This window comes from Lynx canadensis, chromosome C1, assembly GCF_007474595.2.
Source record: "Lynx canadensis isolate LIC74 chromosome C1, mLynCan4.pri.v2, whole genome shotgun sequence".
In the NCBI taxonomy this organism is placed as follows: domain Eukaryota; kingdom Metazoa; phylum Chordata; class Mammalia; order Carnivora; family Felidae; genus Lynx; species Lynx canadensis.
The window spans coordinates 215556192-215576719 of NC_044310.1; the positions used below are offsets into that span (position 1 = coordinate 215556192).

A 20528-nucleotide genomic window follows, 5' to 3' on the forward strand; every position below is an offset into this window, starting at 1 on the left:
ATCCCTCAGGGCCCAGAAGTGGTCCGTGGGGCTGAGCGGGGGAACAGAACAGACCCCATGTTGTCCCCTCCATGGCCGGTCCTCATCTCTCGTCCTATCCTTCCCCCTTTCAGACCAACCTGTGGAAAATAGCAGTCTGGGCCTTGGTCACACCAGCACCATAGATGCCCCGTGTCTGGGCCCTCGATAGGCTGTGGCCGGATATCTGTCTAGTCCGTGAAGTAGAAGGAGCTGTCGGTGTGGGAGGGGGGACAGCAGAGGGGCAAGTCAGAACACCCCTGTCTTCTGCTTCTTCAGCAGTGACCTCTGGGCAGCCCTGTGACCTTGGCCTCAGACAGGTGGGCCAAGGGCTGATCCCAACACCTGCCCTGCCCTCTCGGAGGAGCAGATAACATACGAGCGCATGACTCAGAGATCACAATGTGCTGTGCAAATGCTAGCTTACTGTCATGAGTAACAATGACACTGAGAATAATATTTATGGTGACAGATGAGAATACTCTGAAGGAAACCTCATTGGATGAGCTTGGTCCCTCTGCTTTACCCAAGGAAGAAAGCAGCCAAGGTCTAAGCCCATCTCTAGGAAGCAGAGGGCACGGCTCCTCACGTGTCCCCCACCCCCACCCTGTGGCTCCCAGGACGGGAACAACAAGGAGGGGGTGGGGTGGCAGGGTGTGCTGGTTCTGATAAGCTGGTAAAACCGGGTGGGACTTTGCTAGGGGAGGAGGGCCCTCTTTGATAAAAGTACAGCTTAGCGAAATCCCCCCTTGCATGTGTTTGGGGGTGCTGCTGTAGCAAAACATCAGACACCAGAAGGCTAAACTAACAGGCATGTGTTCAAATACAGCCACCGTCCCAGGCCCTGGGAGCTAAGACTTCAACATAGGAATTTGGGGGGGGGGGGAGCCCGTTCAGCTCCTAACATTGATTATTATTTCATCTTCCCACAGCGCAGTGAAAAAAGGTCATGAAAGATAAGGAAACTGAGGACCACAAAATTTCTTTAACTGCCAGGGGCCCTCGGAACCCGCTGCCCGCTGCAGGGCATGGGCGGGGACACCAAGGCTGTGCCCAGATCAAGGGGTCCCTGGTGGCCCTCCCGGTGACCGAGCACAGCGTGGAGAAGGGCTTGCCCGCTTTCTATCCACACAGGTCACACGAAAGGGCAGGTCTGTGCCGGGTCCCCTGGACTGGCAGGGACTTTGCAAGGTCCGCATCGGGCAGGGTCTGGGGCTCCCCTGAACAACCTCCCTCCCCAACAAACCTCGTGCTCCTCACTGCCCACCCCCCACCCACCTCAGTTCCTGCAGACGGTACGAGGGTCCAGACCTGCAGATTTCGGGAAGACAGATGAACCACCCAACTTCCTCTGATGCTCAGTCATCCTTGGACGTGTGGGTTGGGGCGAGGGACGTGGGTGTCATGTACGTGGTGAGTATCATAAGCCCCTTAAATATACTGAAAGTTGGTCCAAACTGATATTATTTACCTAGTGTACCTACGGACTTTTTCTGGAAGGACACGCTGGAAAGAGGTCCCAGGTGTCACAAGAGAAGAGCTGGGGGCGGGGACGGGGCATGAAGGGGCTTCTGCCCAGCAGACAGGACACTGCGAAGGCTCAGGCTCAGGGGCTCCCGGTAGCGGTGGGGTCCCAGCCGTGCGCTCACACAGACCCGCGTTTTTGTGAGACTCACCAGCACCACTCACTGTGTTCTTTTCCTGAGCCGGGAGCCTTTGAATTATATAAACCTCTGGCCCCCCGCCCCCAGAAGCTGACAGCACCCCGCTTTTCACAACCATGCTTTTGGACACTTTGAATTTTTCCCACGTGGGCGTATTACAGTGTAACTTTGTTTCGGTCGCTGTGTCACAGCCCAGAACCACCCGGCGGAAAGGGGAAAGGAAGAGAAGAAAATGAACACGCGGGTCAACTCTACAGAAAGATCTTGATGTCTCAAACAAGGGGACGTGCAGGACACGGGAAAGGGGAGTTGTTTTTTTTGTTGTTTTTTTTTTACAAACCCAAAACTCAGATGAAATGACCCATCAGAATCCCTTTCAGTAGTTACTGCCCGGGACGGGAAGACAGCAGCATTGGTAAAGCATCTTTCCCGGCCCCCTTGGGTGTGCGTTCCGTGCCTGCAGGGGACCCCGGTCTGCAGATAGGGAGCTGTGCTCCCTTTCTGGCTGAGAGCGGCTCACAGACCCAGCGGGAGCCCAGTGGCTGGGCCCACCCAGCAGGTGTCTGCATCGAGAAAGGAACAGAATCCCTCCCAATCAATCTCCCTTTTAGGAAGCCCTTCAAAGCCCGCTTCCCAGAAAGGGAATTAGAGCCCGGCAAGACAAAGGCTGCCTTGCAAGGCTCCTGCGAGACAGGGCGGGGAGGCAGGCCCTCCTCCAGGGATGTCCAGTGTTCCCATGAGGGGGAAACAATACCAGACTGTGTTCGGGCCCCCAGCTGCACCGATCGGCTCAATGCGCGGCTCCGGACTTCTCGCTCAGCTCCTGTCCCGGCTGCCCCTCCTAAAAAAGGGAATCACCACGTTGAAGAAGCTTAGACGCCCTCACACCGATGACACAGCGCGAAAACCAGACGTGGTGCTCTCCAAACGTGAAGTCTCTCTCTTTTGTGTCGTCCAGTCTCCGTGTGCGGGTGGTGGTTGTAACTTAACCCAGACACGGACTGGAGCGCAGAGCCCCAGATTTGCTAGACAAATCCTCTCTGGGGAGATCCTAACTCCCGTGTGAGGTCAGCGCCTCTGCGGGCCTTACCCCGTTTCTGTGCGTGTATCCATTCGTCTTTCAGACCCTTCGGCTCGATCAGGTTGCCCCTCCCACGGCCCCGTTTCACTCCTCCCCTCTGTTCATAATCCTGTCCCACTTGCTAGATGGATCGCTTTGGGCCACACGCTTCACAAACCACCGGGCAGGCCTGTGCTCGACCAGACCCCTGGGGGAAGCATCAGGCCATCAGGGGTGATGACTCAGGGCAGTAACTCCTGGGAGGGGGCTGGGTACACGGGCCCTGGAAACGTGGCGGAGGGGTCACTGCTGAACACAACTGGGCTTCGTGGGTATCTTTATTTCTCTTCCCTGAAGGCTTGGGATGTGCACGTGGTCACCTTGAGGTGCCCAGATTTTGATGAGTTGGTCTAAAATGAATTGGAAAACAGGGGCGCCTGGGTGGCCGTTGAGTGTCTGACTTTGGCTCAAGTCATGATCTCTCTGTTCATAAATTGGAGTCCTGCATTGGGCTCTGTGCTGACAGCGTGGAGCCCGCTTCGGATCCTCTGTCTCCCTGTCTGTCTTTCCCCTCCTCTGCTCACACTCTCAAAAATAAATAAGGGCGCCTGGGGGGCTCAGTCGGTTGAGCATCCGACTTCGGCTCAGGTCACGATCTCGTGGTCTGTGAGTTCGAGCCCCGTGTCGGGCTCTGAGCTGACAGCTCAGAGCCTGGAGCCTGCTTCGGATTCTGTGTCTCCCTCTCTCTCTACCCCTCCCCCACTTGTGCTCTGTCTCTCTCTGTCTATCAAAAATAAATAAATGTCAAAAAAATTTTTTTCTTAATAAATAAACATTTTTAAAAAGCGAATTGGAAAATAAGGGCACCTGGGTGGCTCAGTCCTCACTCGGTTGAGTGTCTGACTTCAGCACAGGTCACGATCTCACGGTTTGTGAGATTGAGCCCCGCGTCGGGTTCCGTGCTAAGAGCGCAGAGGTGCTTGGGATTCTCTCTCCCTCTCTCTCTGTCCCTACCCAGCTTGCACTCTCTCAAAAATAAATAGACGTTTTTTAAATGAATTTGAAAACTGAGAGGCGTACCTGAAAATGCCTAGATGACTTAGAGAAGCACATTCCAGGCCTAATCTGGTCATCGTCAGCGCAAGTAGCTGGTGATCCAGGGACGCTCTGTCCACTCCAGAGCTTCAGAAGGAACAGAGCAGGTCATGGATTGAGTAAAGGCACGGGCACACAGTACACGTGAGCCCAAAAAGACGCTCGGCCAACAGGGACCTCTAGTCCCAATCTTTCAGACCGGTTCTTGAGGATTTATGCACCAAAATGTTCATGTCGTAGGATTAACAGAGCCGCGTAAATTGGTTGCATGTCACAACACTCGCAACAACTTGCTGAGTCAGGCGTTGTGTCTGCTGTGCAGTTATGGGACTAGAACGCGTGGTCACAGCACAATAGGGTCTCATCTGATGGAAGCGAGGGCAGGACCATCACTCCTGACTGTTCTGCTTGATATTTTTGGAAGCAAACAATTCTAGAAGCACAATCCCCAGTGGCCGTGAGGCATTAAATGGAACACCGTACTCTTTGATGTGTGGAAACCCACGCAGGGAAAGACTTGCATGGGCTCCATTCCAGAATGTTCATTCCTGGATCGGCCCGCCCTGGGAACCTGACTCTGCCCGCCTGGGGCCGCCGGTTGGGATGCCCACCCTTATCCCAGGAGCCCGTTCAGATCCCAGCCCGGTTACCCCGAGCCCTGCAGGCTGGGTAACTTCCGTGTTCATTTCTCAACTAAACCAGAAATAGAGGTGCGGGCTTTGGCGTTGCTACGGGAACTCACTGTGATACTGTGTGCTTAGCCCGATGGCCCTTGGTAAGTGCTCAACAGAAGATAAATATTATCGTAAAAGAGAGATGTTATTATTCATCAATGCTCCGAAGGAGCCCTCTGAACAAAACGTTGCCCGAGAGCAGGAAGGATTGGTGTGGGATGAAGGGCATCACGTCCATGACAAATTGTTAACCAAAGAAATGCCTCCGCCCGGCTCCTGTGGAGCAGACCCTCCTCCTAGTCGCCACCCCGGCTCTCGTGAACCCCATACGCCCCTGGACACCCCAGCGCTCTGTGCAACTTTGCAGCGAGGAGTTAACACAAACCACAGCCCCTTCCCGGGTCTTGCTCTCTCTTTCTCTTCCAGCTGCTGGAGGTTCACAATTTAAGTTGAGCCCCCAAGTCTTCATCACGTGCATTTCTCTACCTTTGGATTCTTTACACGCTAAAGACTACTGCACCGATCTGAGCAGTGCAGGAAACTAATGAAATTCACTTTTCTTTCAGGGTGCTCCAAAGAAGGGGAGCCGTCACGCCTGGGGGAGGAGCGCTCTGTGCTTTCAAGCCCCCCACAACTCCAGGTGGAACAGAAGCACATGGAAGGCCCCTTGTGTCTTTGTGTGTGTGTGTCTTTGTGTGTGTGTGTGTGTGTGTGTGTGTGTGTTTTCGTGGGAAGAGAATTTCCAGATGAGGTATTGTGTTCCTTAATAGCACAGAGGTCCCTGTTACCTCTTGTGTGTTTCTTCATCACTCACCACCCCCCTTCCCCACGGCAACAACAGCCTGAAGTTTTGCTTTAAAGAGTAAACATTTATTTAAAAGTTGTTGTGCTGCCGACCGAAGTTTATAAGGTTATCGATATCTACCTGGGTCTGTATCTACATATTATATACAGCTATCTCATAAATCTTATCTTAATACCTATGATATATTATCTCTCTAAATCTCTCCATGTCCTATTATACATGATCTCTCTCTATATCTACGTATTAAATGCAATTTGGGACGTGTCCCTGAGCCTCTGTCACTTGGCGTTTGCTGTTCATACATGGGCTTTGCTGTTGGCACAGTTGTGTGTTTGTGGTTGTAGAGCTCATCCGTGTGTCCAAATGTGCATTTCTAAGACGTGGGATTCTGTTCCCCACCATGCTTCCCAAAGCACTCCCTCCTCTTACACACAGATCTAAGATCCAGAGAGAGTCCCTATTTGGGAACATTGCCTATTTCCGCAGACACAGATTTCTGTTCCTATTATCAGAGCTAATGAAATCTATCCAGCCTAACCTCAGATCTAGAATGCTCTCTCTCAGACAAAAGAGAGAGAGAGAGAGAGATAATACCCAACGCGAAAAGCTCGTGTTCAGCCAGAGATCTCAGTGATGATTCCAAGAAGCAGACCCCGCGGAAGAGACGCAGCTCATGGGTCTGCTTCCATACACAGAGCATTTGCGGCTGGCTCTCTGGTGACACTGGACAGAGAAGCCTCCGTTCTAATGGTCCCTCTGCCTGACCGGTTTTGCATATGACCAGGCTGCGGCCTCCACGCAGTCTCGGGGGCGATCCCGGACAGCCGTCCTCTGTATCCACAGCCCTGCCTGTAACTGACTGCAGGGGTTTGTTGTCTGCAATTTCCAGCACGGCTATAAATTCCGCCTCTAATCTCAGGCTCAGAGATGTCTTTCTCCGTCTTGCCAACACCACACAAACGTCTGCGGGGCCTGCTTTTAATAAACAAAGAGGGACGGGCAGAGGGCCAGAGAAGAAAATGGTGAGCCACAGAAAGCATCTCTCAGATAGCTAGCTCTCTCTCTCTTCTGACTGAAGCCCCCGCTCCCCGCCCACCTCCCATTCCTACTAACCACAATTATTTGCCATGACTCACCCGGTCCTTAAAGAAAATATTAAATATGGTCTTATCCACGCAAAAAGCAGAGGTATAGTGTGATAACCTGCCCAGGGGTAGCATGTGTTTTAAAATCTGGAGTTGGCGGGTTAATTAAAGGTAGCGGTTTTTAACATATATTGGTTCCGTGAGAGGGAGAGCGTGTGTTCTACGAAAGGAAGTTATGAATATGATGGATTTACAACGTCTCTGTTGGGGTTCCTCCAAATCATTAATATGCTCATGAGAACTGGGTCTCCAAGAAAGAGCTGCTAGGTTCACCGTTTCCCACCTGTCTTTGACCACAGATCCCTTTTTTGCAAGAGTATCTTTCTGGACGGAGGAGTTGTTCGGGCGATTGGCTTTGGAAACACTGATGTAAGAATGCGCTTCTGAAGGTGAAAGTGAGGTCCTCGAGGCATAATCGCCTTCCCAGTCGCTCGCTTTGTGTGGCAGCAAAGCTGGCCAAGCTGGGAAGATGCGTGGCCTCGCGGGCCGTGGCAGACGGCTGTCAGTGGCTCGGACGGTGCGAGACTGCAAGACTGGGGACTCAGACTGGAGGCAGGACGTCTGGGCCAGGCGCGTGGGGATGGGCCCAAGGACTTGGACGGGAGGGGTGAGGGTGTTGGTCCCCCCCGTGCTGACACCCACCCCAGAACGCCCACCATAGAAAAGGCACTAACCCAACAGGCAGAGGGAGTGACTCCTTCCCCAGCGGCAGACGTCACGGCCGATGATCTCTCTCCCCACCCCCCACCCCCAGCCTCTCGATGGCCCTCAGCTGCAGCGAGCTGTCTCGTCAAGGTTCCACCCTTCCTGAGCACAGCCTGTCTCCAGCGACCGCTTGATGCAAAGTTCAAGGCTTAGCCTGTTGCTTTGACTCAAGACAGCTCTGAACGGCCGTCCCAGCCCCGGAGCTTAGCAGAGTCCTCAGCCGTGACTGCGTTAAGGTCTAACCTCTCCCTCTACCCAGCTCTGCCTGAGTGCTCCCCAAGTGTGCTCCCTAATACACTTCCGGAAGGCGTGTCTCTATCTCAGGCTCTCAGGGAACCTAAGAGAAGACACCTGGATTAGGGGCAATTGTGCTCTGATATTCCATCCACAAGAGTCCAGATTATCGGGGCGCCTGGGTGGCTCAGTCGGTTGAGCGTCAGACTTCAGCTCAGGTCATGATCTCGCGGTTCGTGGGTTCAAACCCTGCATCGGGCTCTGGGCTGACAGCTCAGAGCCTGGAGCCTGCTTTGGATTCTGTGTCTCCCTCTTTCTCTGCCCCTCCCCCACTTATGCTCTGTCTCTCTGTCTCTGAAATATAAATAGATATTAACATTTTTTTAAAGTGCCCCCTGGTCCAATGCCCAGCATCAGAAGACCTATGTGGCCAGAAAATCAAAGAACACAGACAAGTCAGATGGATGAGAAGATGACACTGAAGACAGTCCCCGGCCGCTGGTCTCCAGCCAGGACACCGTAGCCCCCTCCCCTGAAAGGCTGATATTGTTCTCCCCATTTGGTAGATGGAAAAAACTGAGAACAGGGAGGGACCCCCCACCACCTTAAGAGTCTGGAACACATTAGAGGTTCATTAAACCTTTGTTGAGGGTGGAAACATTGTTGAGGACATGTCCTTACTCCCTTGCACTGAATGCAGGTTTTGAGACAAGATAACAGACGACCTACACCGTCCTGGGCGTGAAATGTTTGGACATTGGCCATTCATTCAACAAACGCTTATTGGGCCCCTTCCATATACAAGACCGTCCTGGGTGCGGGGGTCCCCTCACAGTCCCCAAGCTGCAGATCGTGGGCGACATTGCTGGGATTCCTGGGATGCAGGTATCACCGTCCGTCTCCACAAACGATCCATTCTCAGTGGGGACCCCCAACCGAGAAACTCCTGTCTTTCCAAAGGGAATAAACAGATTACACAAACCCTCTGACCGCCACAGCCCAGGAACACGCACTGACTGTCCTACAGACGCACCGACAAAGCTTGCTGAGATGAAACACGGAGCTACTTTGGTGAAAACAAGTCGGGCAGACGGCCAGCACCCTTACAGAGCAGCCTGGAAGGAGCCCCCTAGCAATCTATTGATGTCTGCTTAAAGTGAACTTTGAGCTTTTTGTATTAGAGCTGAGGCTGAAAATTACTCCTCAGCAGATATAAGGAGGCTTTAAAATAAAAGAGCTGTATTCTTAGCACCGTCTGTATGGGACGGAAACAATGAGAAACATAGAGGGGAAAATCAGCAGAAATGGGGAGAAGGGAAAACCAGACGGGTCAGCACCGAGGCAACCCCCTTTGCCCCAGGGGACAAGGGTTGTCACGACCTCTCGTGAGGAGGAAACGGAGTCTTCCTGGTTGTTGTAGATGATTGTACTTAGTTACGTTACCGTAACTGCCGTGTGGTCCTGAACTCAGTATCATCAACAAAATCTTGTCATTCTGTGCGGCCTCAATTAAGGACACCCACCAGGCATTGACACATAGTCCCCTAGCCGTGGAGGGTCTTAACCGATAACTAGTTGAGACTCTGGTCCCCAGAGCTCACGCAAACTCCCTTTGAGGATTCTGTCTTCACAAGACTTCTTGCTTTGTGTGTGTGATACGCATTGCAAGCTGACACCTTCACGGGGAGCCGAACAGATCTCAAGAATCCTCAAGACTAGAAATAGAATTTTAATAAAATTGATACAAATGTTTCACACCTTGCAGAATTCGTTCGGCCATATGAAAGCTGGTCACAGAAAAGGATCCAAGGCACTGTGAGCTGTGGTTGCGGGGAACACTGGTGACACAGAACTTACAGACGAGGCCAGCATTAGAACACACAGCAAAATACAGAACCTGAAAACACTATTTAGAAGACAGTATGATTCTCGGAGGCAGATGAATTTGATGCATTCATCTAACGTTTGTCCTGCATCTACTTTGTGCCCGGCACTGTTCTAGGCGTTGGAAATAGAATGAAGAATAGGACCAAGGTGCCTGGGGGGCTCAGTCGGTGAAGCATCCGACTCCGGCACAGGCCGTGATCTCGTGGTTCGTGGGTTCTGACAACTCAGAGCCTGGAACCTGCTTCGGGGTCTGTGTCTCCCTCTGCCTCTGCCCCTCCCCCTGCTCATGCTCTGTCTCAAAAGTAAACATTGAAAAAAATGTAATGAAAAAACAGAATAGGATGGACAGCTTCCCGGCTCTCCTGTCACTAAGGACGGATGACCTATTCTGTCACACTAAATTATTGCTAGTGAGGATCTAAATAGAAATACGCGCTTTCCTTGTGCCGTCTCTGTGCTAAAAGGCACACAGTGTCTGGTTAACAGCAAGTGAGGACAATCCCTAAGAAGGCGCTCGGGAGGGAAAAGAAAGCCAGTGTCAGGGGGGCTTGGCCCTCTGGTCTATGCATCTCCTGCCCCCGGGATTCACTGCCCAGCACTGTTATCTTGGAGGCTGCACTTCAGGCTCCGGAATGGCGAGGGGCTCCACACCTCTTGGAAGTGTGTGGAGATTCCCCCAGAAGTAGAATCAGAGACATACATTCCAGTGCCCGGGGGGGTGGGGGGGTGGAGGGGGCGGTGACAACAGGACACACAGGTATGGGAGGGGGCGGTGAGAGAGACAGGCAGAAAGCCAGGAAGGGGTCTGTTGTCAAATAAGTTCCTACTGTGGCTCAGTGCTCTGGGGACTCTGGACGCCATCTGGGATCATGACCGGGGGTTATCTCGCGTCCCGTGCTGCGGGGAGGGACCTGGGCATTTATCCACCAGCTCCCCTCAGTCAGGGCTAAGGGGGTTGCCTGAGCGGGGAGGGCACCTCCCCGGCACTTCCAGCCCACCCAGCGTGTGGGCAGCGTAGGCAAGGAGATACAGATGGTCGCCGTTGGGAGTCTACCGGCTGCACAGAAATGTAGGAGCCAAGGGATGGGGGAGAGGCCGTCACCAACAGCATCTGGGGCAATACTTGCCATGAAGTCTCGGCTGCAACCCGCCGTGCATTTGTCTAATATGCACTTAACTGAGACCCGACCAGCGGCCAGGCCTTCTCTGGACACGGTTCCTTGTCTAGAGCTGGCAGGGGGGCACTTCGGACGTATCGCGGCCAGACTGTCACCTTCGACAGAGGCCACTGCCCGTGCTGCACTGAATTTGTGCCTGACCAGTCTAAGTGAAGAGGCATGTTCCTCCAGTGAGGCCCCGGCTGTTTGGCCTGTAGTATCTTCACATCCATTCCTGTTGCCTCTCCGGCCTTCTCTCTTCCTAAAGCTCCAGTCACCAAAGGTGTCTCTATTTTGAGCTGGAGGGACACAAGAGAGGGCAGACAGAATGAGAGGTGGGATTCATTAATCACTCACTGGCGGTCGGCATGGTGTCCGTCACCTTCCTAATTCCAGTCTTCCCCCCTCAGAATCCCAACTCAATGTCTCTGTCCTCCGAGGGTCTCTGGACCCACCCCACCTGTCAGGTCCCCTCTGCTCTCCGTCCGACACATCCTGGGTCACGCCTGCCTCTGCCAACCATGCCTCTCACTCACTGAAGCTTAGCCAAAGAAGGACAGAAGAATGAGCAGGGACACCTAGAAATTGAGAGAAGAGCGGAATTGGCAGGAAGTAGATTTTGCTGCCACGGATGATGAGGCCTGTTGAACATGGCTGACAACGTGGCAGGAAGTGTGTGAAGCAAAAGGCAGGAAGAGAGGAAGCCAAACTCATTACCTTAGAAGCTGCCTGCCCGAGGGTGACTGGGCATCAGTGTGTCTGACTGTGGCACCCGATGGAGGGAATCGAAAGCCGTCTTTTTCCCGGCCACACCGCCGCGCATGTGCGATCATTTGCCATGAAGGCTGAGACAAGGACACGGGCAGCTGACCGTGGGCCACTTTGGAGAGTCCCCATTTCTGTCCCAACACCAAGGAGTTCTAACCTATTTCCTCTCTCTAATATAAATTAAAAGTGCCTCATTTTTCAAGCTTATTTGGTTATCAGCAACACTGAACATTTTTTCCATTAGCTAATTGTCCCTTTGCATTTTTTATCTTTTGTGAATCCCCTCTTTGTGATCTTTACCAATATTTCTTTGGGTTATTTTCCTTATTGGTTTTCTTTTTCTGTCAGAGACGATTCGAGTATTTTCTCTTGGTTTTATTGGCCTCCTAAATTTTTAGCATTTCTTACCATTCACAAGTTTTGTGATGTTATGGTTTAATTTGGGTTGGATTGAGTTTGGTCTTTGAAGTTTCATGCAGCCGCGTATTAATCATTTTAGCCTCGGTGTCCCATCAAGAATGGCCCTTTTCCTCCCAGAATTATAAATCAGCTTGGTTTTGCCGCCTTCCAGGGAGAAAGGTTTTTTTATTTGTTTTTGTTGGGAAGGAAGCAGCTGTTGTTAATTTACTCTTTAATTCAAATGCATGAATCATTGCTCGTAGAGCAAGAAAGAAACTCAGACAATAACATGGCTCACACATCATGTGAGTAAGAGGTGTTTGCTGCCCTTCAGGGGACAAGGCTGGAGCAATGACGTGACCGGGGCAAGTCCCGTGCACGGTGACAGCAAGAGGAGCTTAGGACACAGCCCTCTGCTTTGTAGTTCTGGAAGATTCTGGCTATACCACCTCCATGAGTCACCGCTTTTATGAAGTTCCCTCCATTCAGCTGCCCCACCCGGCGGGGGTTAACGTCTCCTAGCAACGATGGGTTCACCAGTAGGTCCCACACGACCGGCATTCACGCTGCCCACCCAGCCTCCACCACCAAGAAGAAGCGAGCCCCGCATGCCTCCAGGATGCAGCCAGACCCCCCTCGTGAGGGCTCAGAACACTGGCAATCCCAGGCTCCGCGCTTCCTGCCCACACCCCACCGTTCCATCTACCTGCCCCTCTTCCAGATCCTCCACATGCCGTTCCCAGGCCCCATCTCCGAGAAGCCAGTCTTGAAATCGTTCTGACATTCGCAAGTAGCAGGTCCCAAAACAGCCAACTCCAAACGACTTTTCCAATTGCTTCGTTGCCGGGTACTTTGTGGTTGGGAATTGTACCTTACTGAATATCGCTTGAATAAGATAGATTTATGAAAGATTTCTCTATGCAGTGATTTTCAGTTTAATGTCACCTAAACTGTAATCGATGTTTTAAAGGATCCTCACTTAATAACCCTCTCCACCTCACACTGAGAAAACGCATTCCTTCAAACCCCCAAAATCAAACCTACAGATTTCGGACACTTACTGGGTATCACAAGTGGTGTTCGATTTACGGCAAATTCGGTCCCCGGGTCCGCGTCTTCTGCGATGGGGGCTTGCCGGCCCCTCCCATCAAGAAGCAGGGTCTGTTCACCCGCCCTTGAATCTGGGCCAGCTCTGTGGCGAGCTGCAGTGAAGAGGGTGAGTCAGAGGTGGCCCTGTTCACAGGAGCCCGTGGGATTCTGTCTCTCTTTCTCAAACCTTCCCGTCGCGATGCTGACAAGCCCAGGCTTGTCTGCTGGAGGGACGTGAGGAGTCTCATGGCCAAGCCAACTCTTCTCAGTTGTCCCCGTGGAGCTCCAGATGTGCAGAGAGCCCGGCCAAGTTCAGCAGAGCCTCTGAGCTAAGCCCAGCGCGGGTCAGCGGAAAGGCCCCATGGACCCACAGAACTTGGAGCAAACATTGATGTTTATTGTCCTGTGCCACCGGGGTCTGCTCGTTATTACCCAGGGTCATTGCAGCAATAAATACCGGGTGGCAACGTGGATGTTGATGGCTCAAAAACATACACCGATGCCGTGCATTCAAGTGGCAAAAGTTCAACCAAGTCCTGCCCTCCAGGAAGGTACAGCCTCGTGCGAGCCTATACAACAGCACCCGGGATCTCCTGCGCTGCGCCCTATTAGGTAGTGACACAAAGCATGCTCTGTTGGCACGGAAAGGGGTGTCCTCAAGGATCAGAGCTCCAGAGAAGACTTCCGGGACCCAGGAGATACGTCTCGAAGGATGATCTTTGACTTTGCACGTGCAAAGGCCCGGGGCTTAATGCGCCACAACAGCATGGCATTTGGGCCTAACCGAAGCACAGAATGGTGCGGTGCAGTGTTCTCCCTCGGAGTCTCCTGAAGGCCTAAAAGGACTCACGTCTCTGAGCTCCAGCCCGCAGTTGCTGATTCAGCGGGTCTGGGCTGGAGCCCAGGGATTTGCATTTCTAACAAGAGCCCAGGTGATGCTGAGGCTGCTGATCGAAGACCCACAGGCATAGGGGTTAAGAGCCCAGCGCGACTTCACCGGAGGGACCTAGGACGCTGTTCTGGTAGGCTCTTGCCGTTTCCGCCACTGGGAAGCAGGAATCATAACGCTCACGGCCTCGTGGGGCTGATCAGCGAGCAGTGAATGAGCTGACGCGTGAAAAGCCTGCAGCCCAGAGCTGGGTGCGCCGGGGGGCATTCGGGAAGATGAACAGTCATTGTCACCGGTGTTCTTTGAATTGTCCCTGTTGCTGGAGCACCGCACAGCCCCGGAGCGGGGAGTAGACGGGCCAGGCCAAGAGGGGCCCAGGTTGGGTTTGACCCCAGGGACACACGGAGACTTAGAGGGTCGTACGGTGGCTGTAACACCTTTAGACTCACATCGCAGGACAATCGCGTGGGCACCAGAGTGAAGGATGAACTGGTGGAGAACGGTGAGCCCGGAAGGAACAGAAGCTGTTGGAGGGGCATCTGGTCATTTCTGCGCACACCTCGACGAGTGACGGGGGCCGAGAGGGCACATGCCGATGGGAGCCTCCTGCCCCTCCTTTGATGTGGGCGCTCCGAAATGTCCCTCGTGTGGATGCCACGTGGCCATCTAATGGGCCAGAACAGACGCCTCCCAGGGATCACACGGGCCCACCCGCCTGCTGCCGGTCTGCCCACTGCGGGAATGGACACCAGGCTTCCAAGAGCTTCGGGTCAAATGCCTCAGAGTCCTGCCTTCCTTCCCTCGGCCCCCTCTCTCCCTGTCTCCTTCTTCCTCCACCTCTGTCGTCTCTCTGTCTCTGTCTCCCAGCGTCCAGTCCTTCAGCAGACCCTACAGCCCAGCATCTACGACATAACGGGAGCCCTTGGTCACCTCTGTCCCCTCCAAATGGCAGCCAGAATGCCCTTAAAGTGGCAGTCGAGCGGGTCCCAATGACCCTCATGACTCACAATCTGAAGCCCTCACAGCCCACACAGCCTCGCCAGCCGCGTTCCACACCCACCCCTCACTCTACGGGCTCCATCCATGCCGGCCCCTCGCCGTGCCTCCAGCTTCACACACCTACCTCGGGGCCTTTGCACTGGCTGTCTCCTTGGCCGAGACAGTTCTTCCAAGGGCAAATGTACCACTAATGCCCTGTCTTCACTCACAACCCTCTTTCTCACCACCTGAGCATCTCCCTTCTCCCACAGATTTCTCGTCTCTCGTTGGGCTCCTCACTGCCTTGTGTACCTGCTCACAGTCTGTGTCCTTGCTTACAGGACAGTCCGGGAGGGAGAAGACGGGCCTGCTCTGCTCGGGGCTTACCCCTGGCTGCTGGACAGTGCCTGGCATCATGGGCCACCGTCACTGAACATGTCCCCGAAGACAGAGCACCTGCCCCTGCATGACAAAGGCAGCCCCATCGTGGCCTCCGGCCCCGTCCCTTCACCCGGGCCCCAAAGAGAAGCACCTTGTCTGCCTCAGTAACAGCGGGGCTCTTTGGCCTGACTCGAGTTCGGGAAAGACAGCGGTTTTTATGAAGTTCCGTGCATCTAGGGCACGGATATCACTTGCCTGTATCTGCAGTGAGATCTCATCCGTCAGTACAGCCTCGGGGGGGAACCGAATTTCATCACTGGGGCTCATGTTAAGGGGAAAATATGTATGTCAAGACACGATTTCTTTGCATTTCTCTCCATCTCTCGTGACTATAAGACATTCTGTTTGGACAGTTTCGTGACTTGGAAGCAGCACTGAGGCTCCCTCCCCGCCCAGGTCCCGGCATCAGGAATGATGAATGGAAGGCCAGGAACGAAGCTGTGTTTATTTGACTAAAGGCTCCAAGTTCCCAAGCAACGAGGAGAGAAGGTTGATCAAATCCCTCCCATCTGCTGGGGGCAAAACCTTTTGCTGACAGGTGGCCTCACTGTCCATATTAATAGAGCCCCGGGACAAAAACTAGCCTTCCGGAATATTCTCAGGGCAAGCTCCACTCAAAGTTCAAAGCCAACTGCGCGTGTTTAAGGCTTGTCAACGGATTAAAGTGGAAGATCAAGAACACTCTGTTTTACAATTTTTAGCTAAAAGGGAAAGACATTAAAGTTTTAAAACCTTGAATTAAGAATAGATCCTTTCTGGCGTGGGAACCATAGCGTCCAAACTTCAACAACCAAAAGTGCGTCAGACTTAGGAAGAAACAAGAGCTTTGTTCTCACTGAAGGTTTGTGCCACCAGTTTGGGAAATCCCCCAGGAAACTGGCCTTGACCGTTTCCTCTCCTTTCCCTGTGATTGCGGCTGACGGGGAATGAAATTAGGGAAGCGATTCACTGTTGTCTGTGCCTCAACACCATTAGGAGCTCACCGCCATGCTGTGCAGAAAGAACATAATTTACACTTCCAACAGCCATCAGACGCCAACAGCCTGATCCTTACAAATGTCAAAGGCAATGAAATATGCCACTTACGCAAACGTCACGATGGATACGGGTCTCAGAATTCTAACCCACACTCCTTCAGACTTTCTTCAATCCATGGGAAAGCTCTGACGAATCTGACAAGAGGATTTGGGCTGGCTTATCGTGTGTGGGGCCAAAACATCACAGGTCGTGACCGCATAAAACACCGTTCTGTTCCAGATTTTTCCAGCCTCTGGACGCACGTGATTGTCTTCAGTGCACACGGTCGGCTTGAACTATTTGGCTTTAACAAATCAAGCACCTGTGTTTGTAAACTCCAGATGTGTGTTTCCGTCTCAGTTCAACTGATTTGTTAATTCTCTATGGCTACTGGAGCAAATCACCGCAAAGACAACGGCTTAAGACAATACCAATGTACTTACTATCATACAGTTGTGTAGGTTAGCGGTCCTATGCTGTCCCACTGAGCTAAAGTCAAGGCGTCTTCAGGCGGCTTTCCCTCATGGAGGCTCCGGTGGGAGAACACATGCCCTTGCCTTTTCCAGGTCCTGGAGGCTGCCTGGTTCCTCGGCTCTCAGTCCCTTCGTCTTGAGGGTCAACCAATAGCGTGTGAGTCCTCATCAACCCATCACTCTGACCTGCTTCTACGGTCACATCTTCTTGGACACTGACTCTTTTCCTCTCCCACTTTTCCTCTCCCACTTTTTTTTTTTAATTTTTTTTAATGTTTATTTATTTTTTGAGACAGAGAGAGACAGAGCATGAACAGGGGAGGGTCAGAGAGAGAGGGAGACACAGAATCCGAAACAGGCCCCAGGCTCTGAGCTGTCAGCACAGAGCCCGACGCAGGGCTCAAACTCACGGACCGTGAGATCATGACCTGAGCCGAAGTCGGACGCTTAACCGACCAAGCCACCCAGGCGCCCCTCCTCTCACACTTTTAAGGCTCCTTGTGGTTACATGGGGGTCCATCAGGATAAGTCAAGAAAATCTCCCTATTTTAAGGTCAGCTGATTAGCAACCTTAGTTCTATCTGCAACCATAATTCCTTTTTGCCATATAATGTAACAAGCCCACGGATCAGAGATCAGGACATGGGCATCTTTGGGGGTCATTTTTCTGCCCACTACGTTAACCAAATTAACCACAAAGATACCCCACACTCAAAGATATTTACACACATGCACACGCTGTGCACACGCACGCGCACACACACACACACACACACACACACCCTGACAATATTTCAGGCCCTAAACCCCAAGATAAGTAGCCAGCCAGGGTCCAACACAAGCTCGCTGGCCTGCCATGCCCCAGCCAGCACCCACCCTCCTTCTTGTATCATTGTGCTATTTAACCGCAGTGAATGATTGAGGCTTCACCGATATCCGAGCCTTTGAAATGTCAAGACAGCAAGGTATAAAAACACTCAGGAATATGCAAGTTTAGTATATTCTTGCAGGATGACAAAATGATGTCATAAAGTACAAATTAACTTTAAAACAAAATTTCCGATGATGGAATCCTCTCGTAGACACCAAATAAACTTATGGGTAAAAGCAAATTATTTTAAACATGCATCCTTCATCCAGTCTTGAAATATGCATTTCTGGTCATGCCTTCAATATGGCACCCACATTGCTAAGGACGTGACAATGCCCTAGAAGAATAAAGCAGCAGAAATAAGTTTATATTCGAGAGAAGAGGACGGGCTGATCACTGTTCCCTCATCCCTATAACAAAATACATCTGATGTGTTAGATATCCCAAGTAACAGAATTCAGTTATGCACATTGGTGTCATTTTTACTTAACTGCCTAATTACATTTACTTCCCTTACACAGTTATGTTGGGGAGTCAAGAGGGCACTCAGTCGGGAGACAGGAGGGCCAAGGTCCTATGTGAGCCCAGCACCTGTTGAGCATCATGAACAAGAGGCAGCCACGGAAACTCTCTGGGCTTTTGCCTCCTTACTGGTAATAAGAGAATGGCATTAGCAACTTCCAAGATGTCTCTCAACTTGCTTCTTTATGGTCTAGGCCAGGTTGGAACAAGAGAGACAATGAGGGGGCAAAAATCCTATTGGATTCTCAATATGCAGACACATGAGTGAAATACTATTATTCAAATGGGGGTTGACCAGTTGTCCCCAGCCAGCACCCCACCCCCTTCCAGGTCACAGTAGCTTCTGCTGGTTAGAATGTTTAAAATAGAAAGAATCCCACGAAAGGACTAGCCCTATGCAGAATTCCTCAGGCACTGAGCATGATTCTGCCTTTGCTGGGTCCATCAGTTCCCGTGGCAGACTCTCTCTGGGCTTTCCCTCCTGCAGCTCCCGTGACCCAGGTGGATGCATCTGGGTTGTGAGCGGTCCTCTGTGTCCATTCTTCCTCCAGCCCCAGGTATCTGCTGGGACCCCTCTGCATGGCCTCTGGGACAAGACCAAGGCAACTCACATGGTTCTCTTTCCAGGATTGTCCACATCCGGTCACAGGAAATGTCTGCATTCCTCATCCTGCCTGTGTCTGGGAGTATGGTCAGTCCCAGCCTGGCCTCTCTGACAGCCATAGGCTCCCAGGGCTTTCTCAGCCAAGAAGCCCAAGCATCAGGTCCTTCCAGTTGCACAGAACACAGTTCAGACGTTCCCCCATCCCTGTGGGTGAGTCGTCCCCTCCTCACTTAAGGCAAGAAGATGGCGGGGGGCTGAGGGGGGAAAGATGCTCATAAAACACTATGGTTCTCTTGTCACACATTTCTTTCTCTCCATCTGATCTTTCTGTACATCCTTAACCCTACATGCGTGCTTAGGAATTGTGAAGCATTGGGGCGCCTGGGTGGCTCATCAGTTAAGCATCTCACTCTTGATTGCGGCTCAGGTCATGATCTCACAGTTCGTGAGATCGAGCCCCATGTCAGGCTCTGCACTGAACCTGCCTGGGATTCTCTCTCCCTCTCTCTGCCCCTCCCCTACTCATGAGCGTATGCACTCAAGCTCTCTCTCTAAATCAATAAACATTTTAAAAAAGAAATTGTGGGGGCCTTTGGGTGGCCCAGTCAGTTAAGCATCCGACTTCAGCTCAGGTCATGATCTTGCGGTTTGTGGGTTCAAGCCCCGTGCCAGGCTCTGTGCTGACAGCTCAGAGCCTGGAGCCTGCTTCGAAAGAAATCTGTGTGTCCCCTGCCCCTCTCTCTCTGCCCCTCCCCAACTCATGCTCTTTCTGTCTCTCTCTCTCAAAGCTAAATAAACATTTTAAAAATTAAAAAAAAAGAATTGTGACACATAGTTCTAGAAAACTTTGTCTTGTAAATTTTGTCTGCCAAAGGGGGGCATGGTCTCCCATTTGGTAAATATCTATCACATAGGGACCTTCATCGAATTTTAATTTAACCACCTGGTTTATTTACCTGAGAGAAATGCATCATTAGCTTGGAAGGCCTTCCCCACATGGGTTCTCACCAGGCAGAGCTCCCGCTGTATTCAGAGAGCTCCTTGAAGGATTCGGAGAGCCCAAAGAAGGAGCACTCCTCTAGGCAGGAAGGAGAAGCCCACCCTGGATCTCAACACCATGCCTATATTTGGATCTGATTCTAGCCCGGGACGCAGGTCTGGTCGGTGAGGTTGAGGAAGAATCTACCAGGGGCTTTGGAAGAGATCTTCCTTGCTCTTTATAAGAGACCAGCAGGATAAGCAAGTGTGTTCCATCCACGTGACGGACTATTATTTGGCCATGAGAAGAAGCAAGGCAGCCTTAATGTGAGTGAAGCTTGACGACAGCATGATGCTGAGCGAAGGAAGCCAGACTCGAAAGCCCACCTACCATATGATTCCATTCACATGAAAGCAAACCTTCTTCTAGAGACAGAAAGCAGATCAGTGGCTGCCAGAGCCTGGAAGGAAAGGGGAACGGGGAGTGGCTGCTAACAAGATGCCATTTGGGGTGACAAAAATGTTCTGGAACGAAGTAGAGGTGACGATTGACAACATGGTGAACGATCTAGTGGTACTAAATTATACACTCTAAAATGGTTTAAATGGTGAATTCTGTGTTATGTGAATTTCATGGCAACTGGGGGGAGGGAGGGTGGCGAGGGAGACCAAGAAAGAGTAGGTGTTTTTCTGCAACTCGCACGACAAAGGAGGACAGTCACATGACCTGGGGGACAGGCTGGGTTCCAGCCCAGCGCCCAGGATGGCCAAGCACAGAAGCGCCCAGAGATGGGAACTTGACGTCTGTCTGAGCCTCCACACTCAATTCTGGAACATCCCAACCTATGGGTTTCTCACCGTGGAAGAATTTTTTTTTTTTTTTTAATGTGCCGTGTCAAAGCAGAACTCCTTGGAACAATTATTATCTCCTTTCAGACCGCTACACAATTTCCTTTTCAACTAACCGCTGAGCTGAAAAACGCCAGTTTGCCAAGAAACATTCCCTCGAGTTCCCAAAGGATGAGAGGCTTCTTTCCTGTCCCCTTGAGAAAGTC

At 51.9% G+C, this 20528-nt stretch overlaps 1 long non-coding RNA gene across 1 annotated transcript; it reads right to left on the bottom strand.

The window, feature by feature from the left end:
- Positions 1 to 9573: 9573 nt before the first annotated feature.
- LOC115521097 lies at positions 9574 to 12893 on the bottom strand. The gene is made up of 3 exons (XR_003970955.1): positions 12673 to 12893; positions 12318 to 12496; positions 9574 to 10743 (listed from the first exon to the last, which is right to left on the bottom strand). It is a non-coding gene; the product is annotated as an uncharacterized LOC115521097 (long non-coding RNA).
- Between the last annotated feature and the right edge of the window lie 7635 nt (positions 12894 to 20528).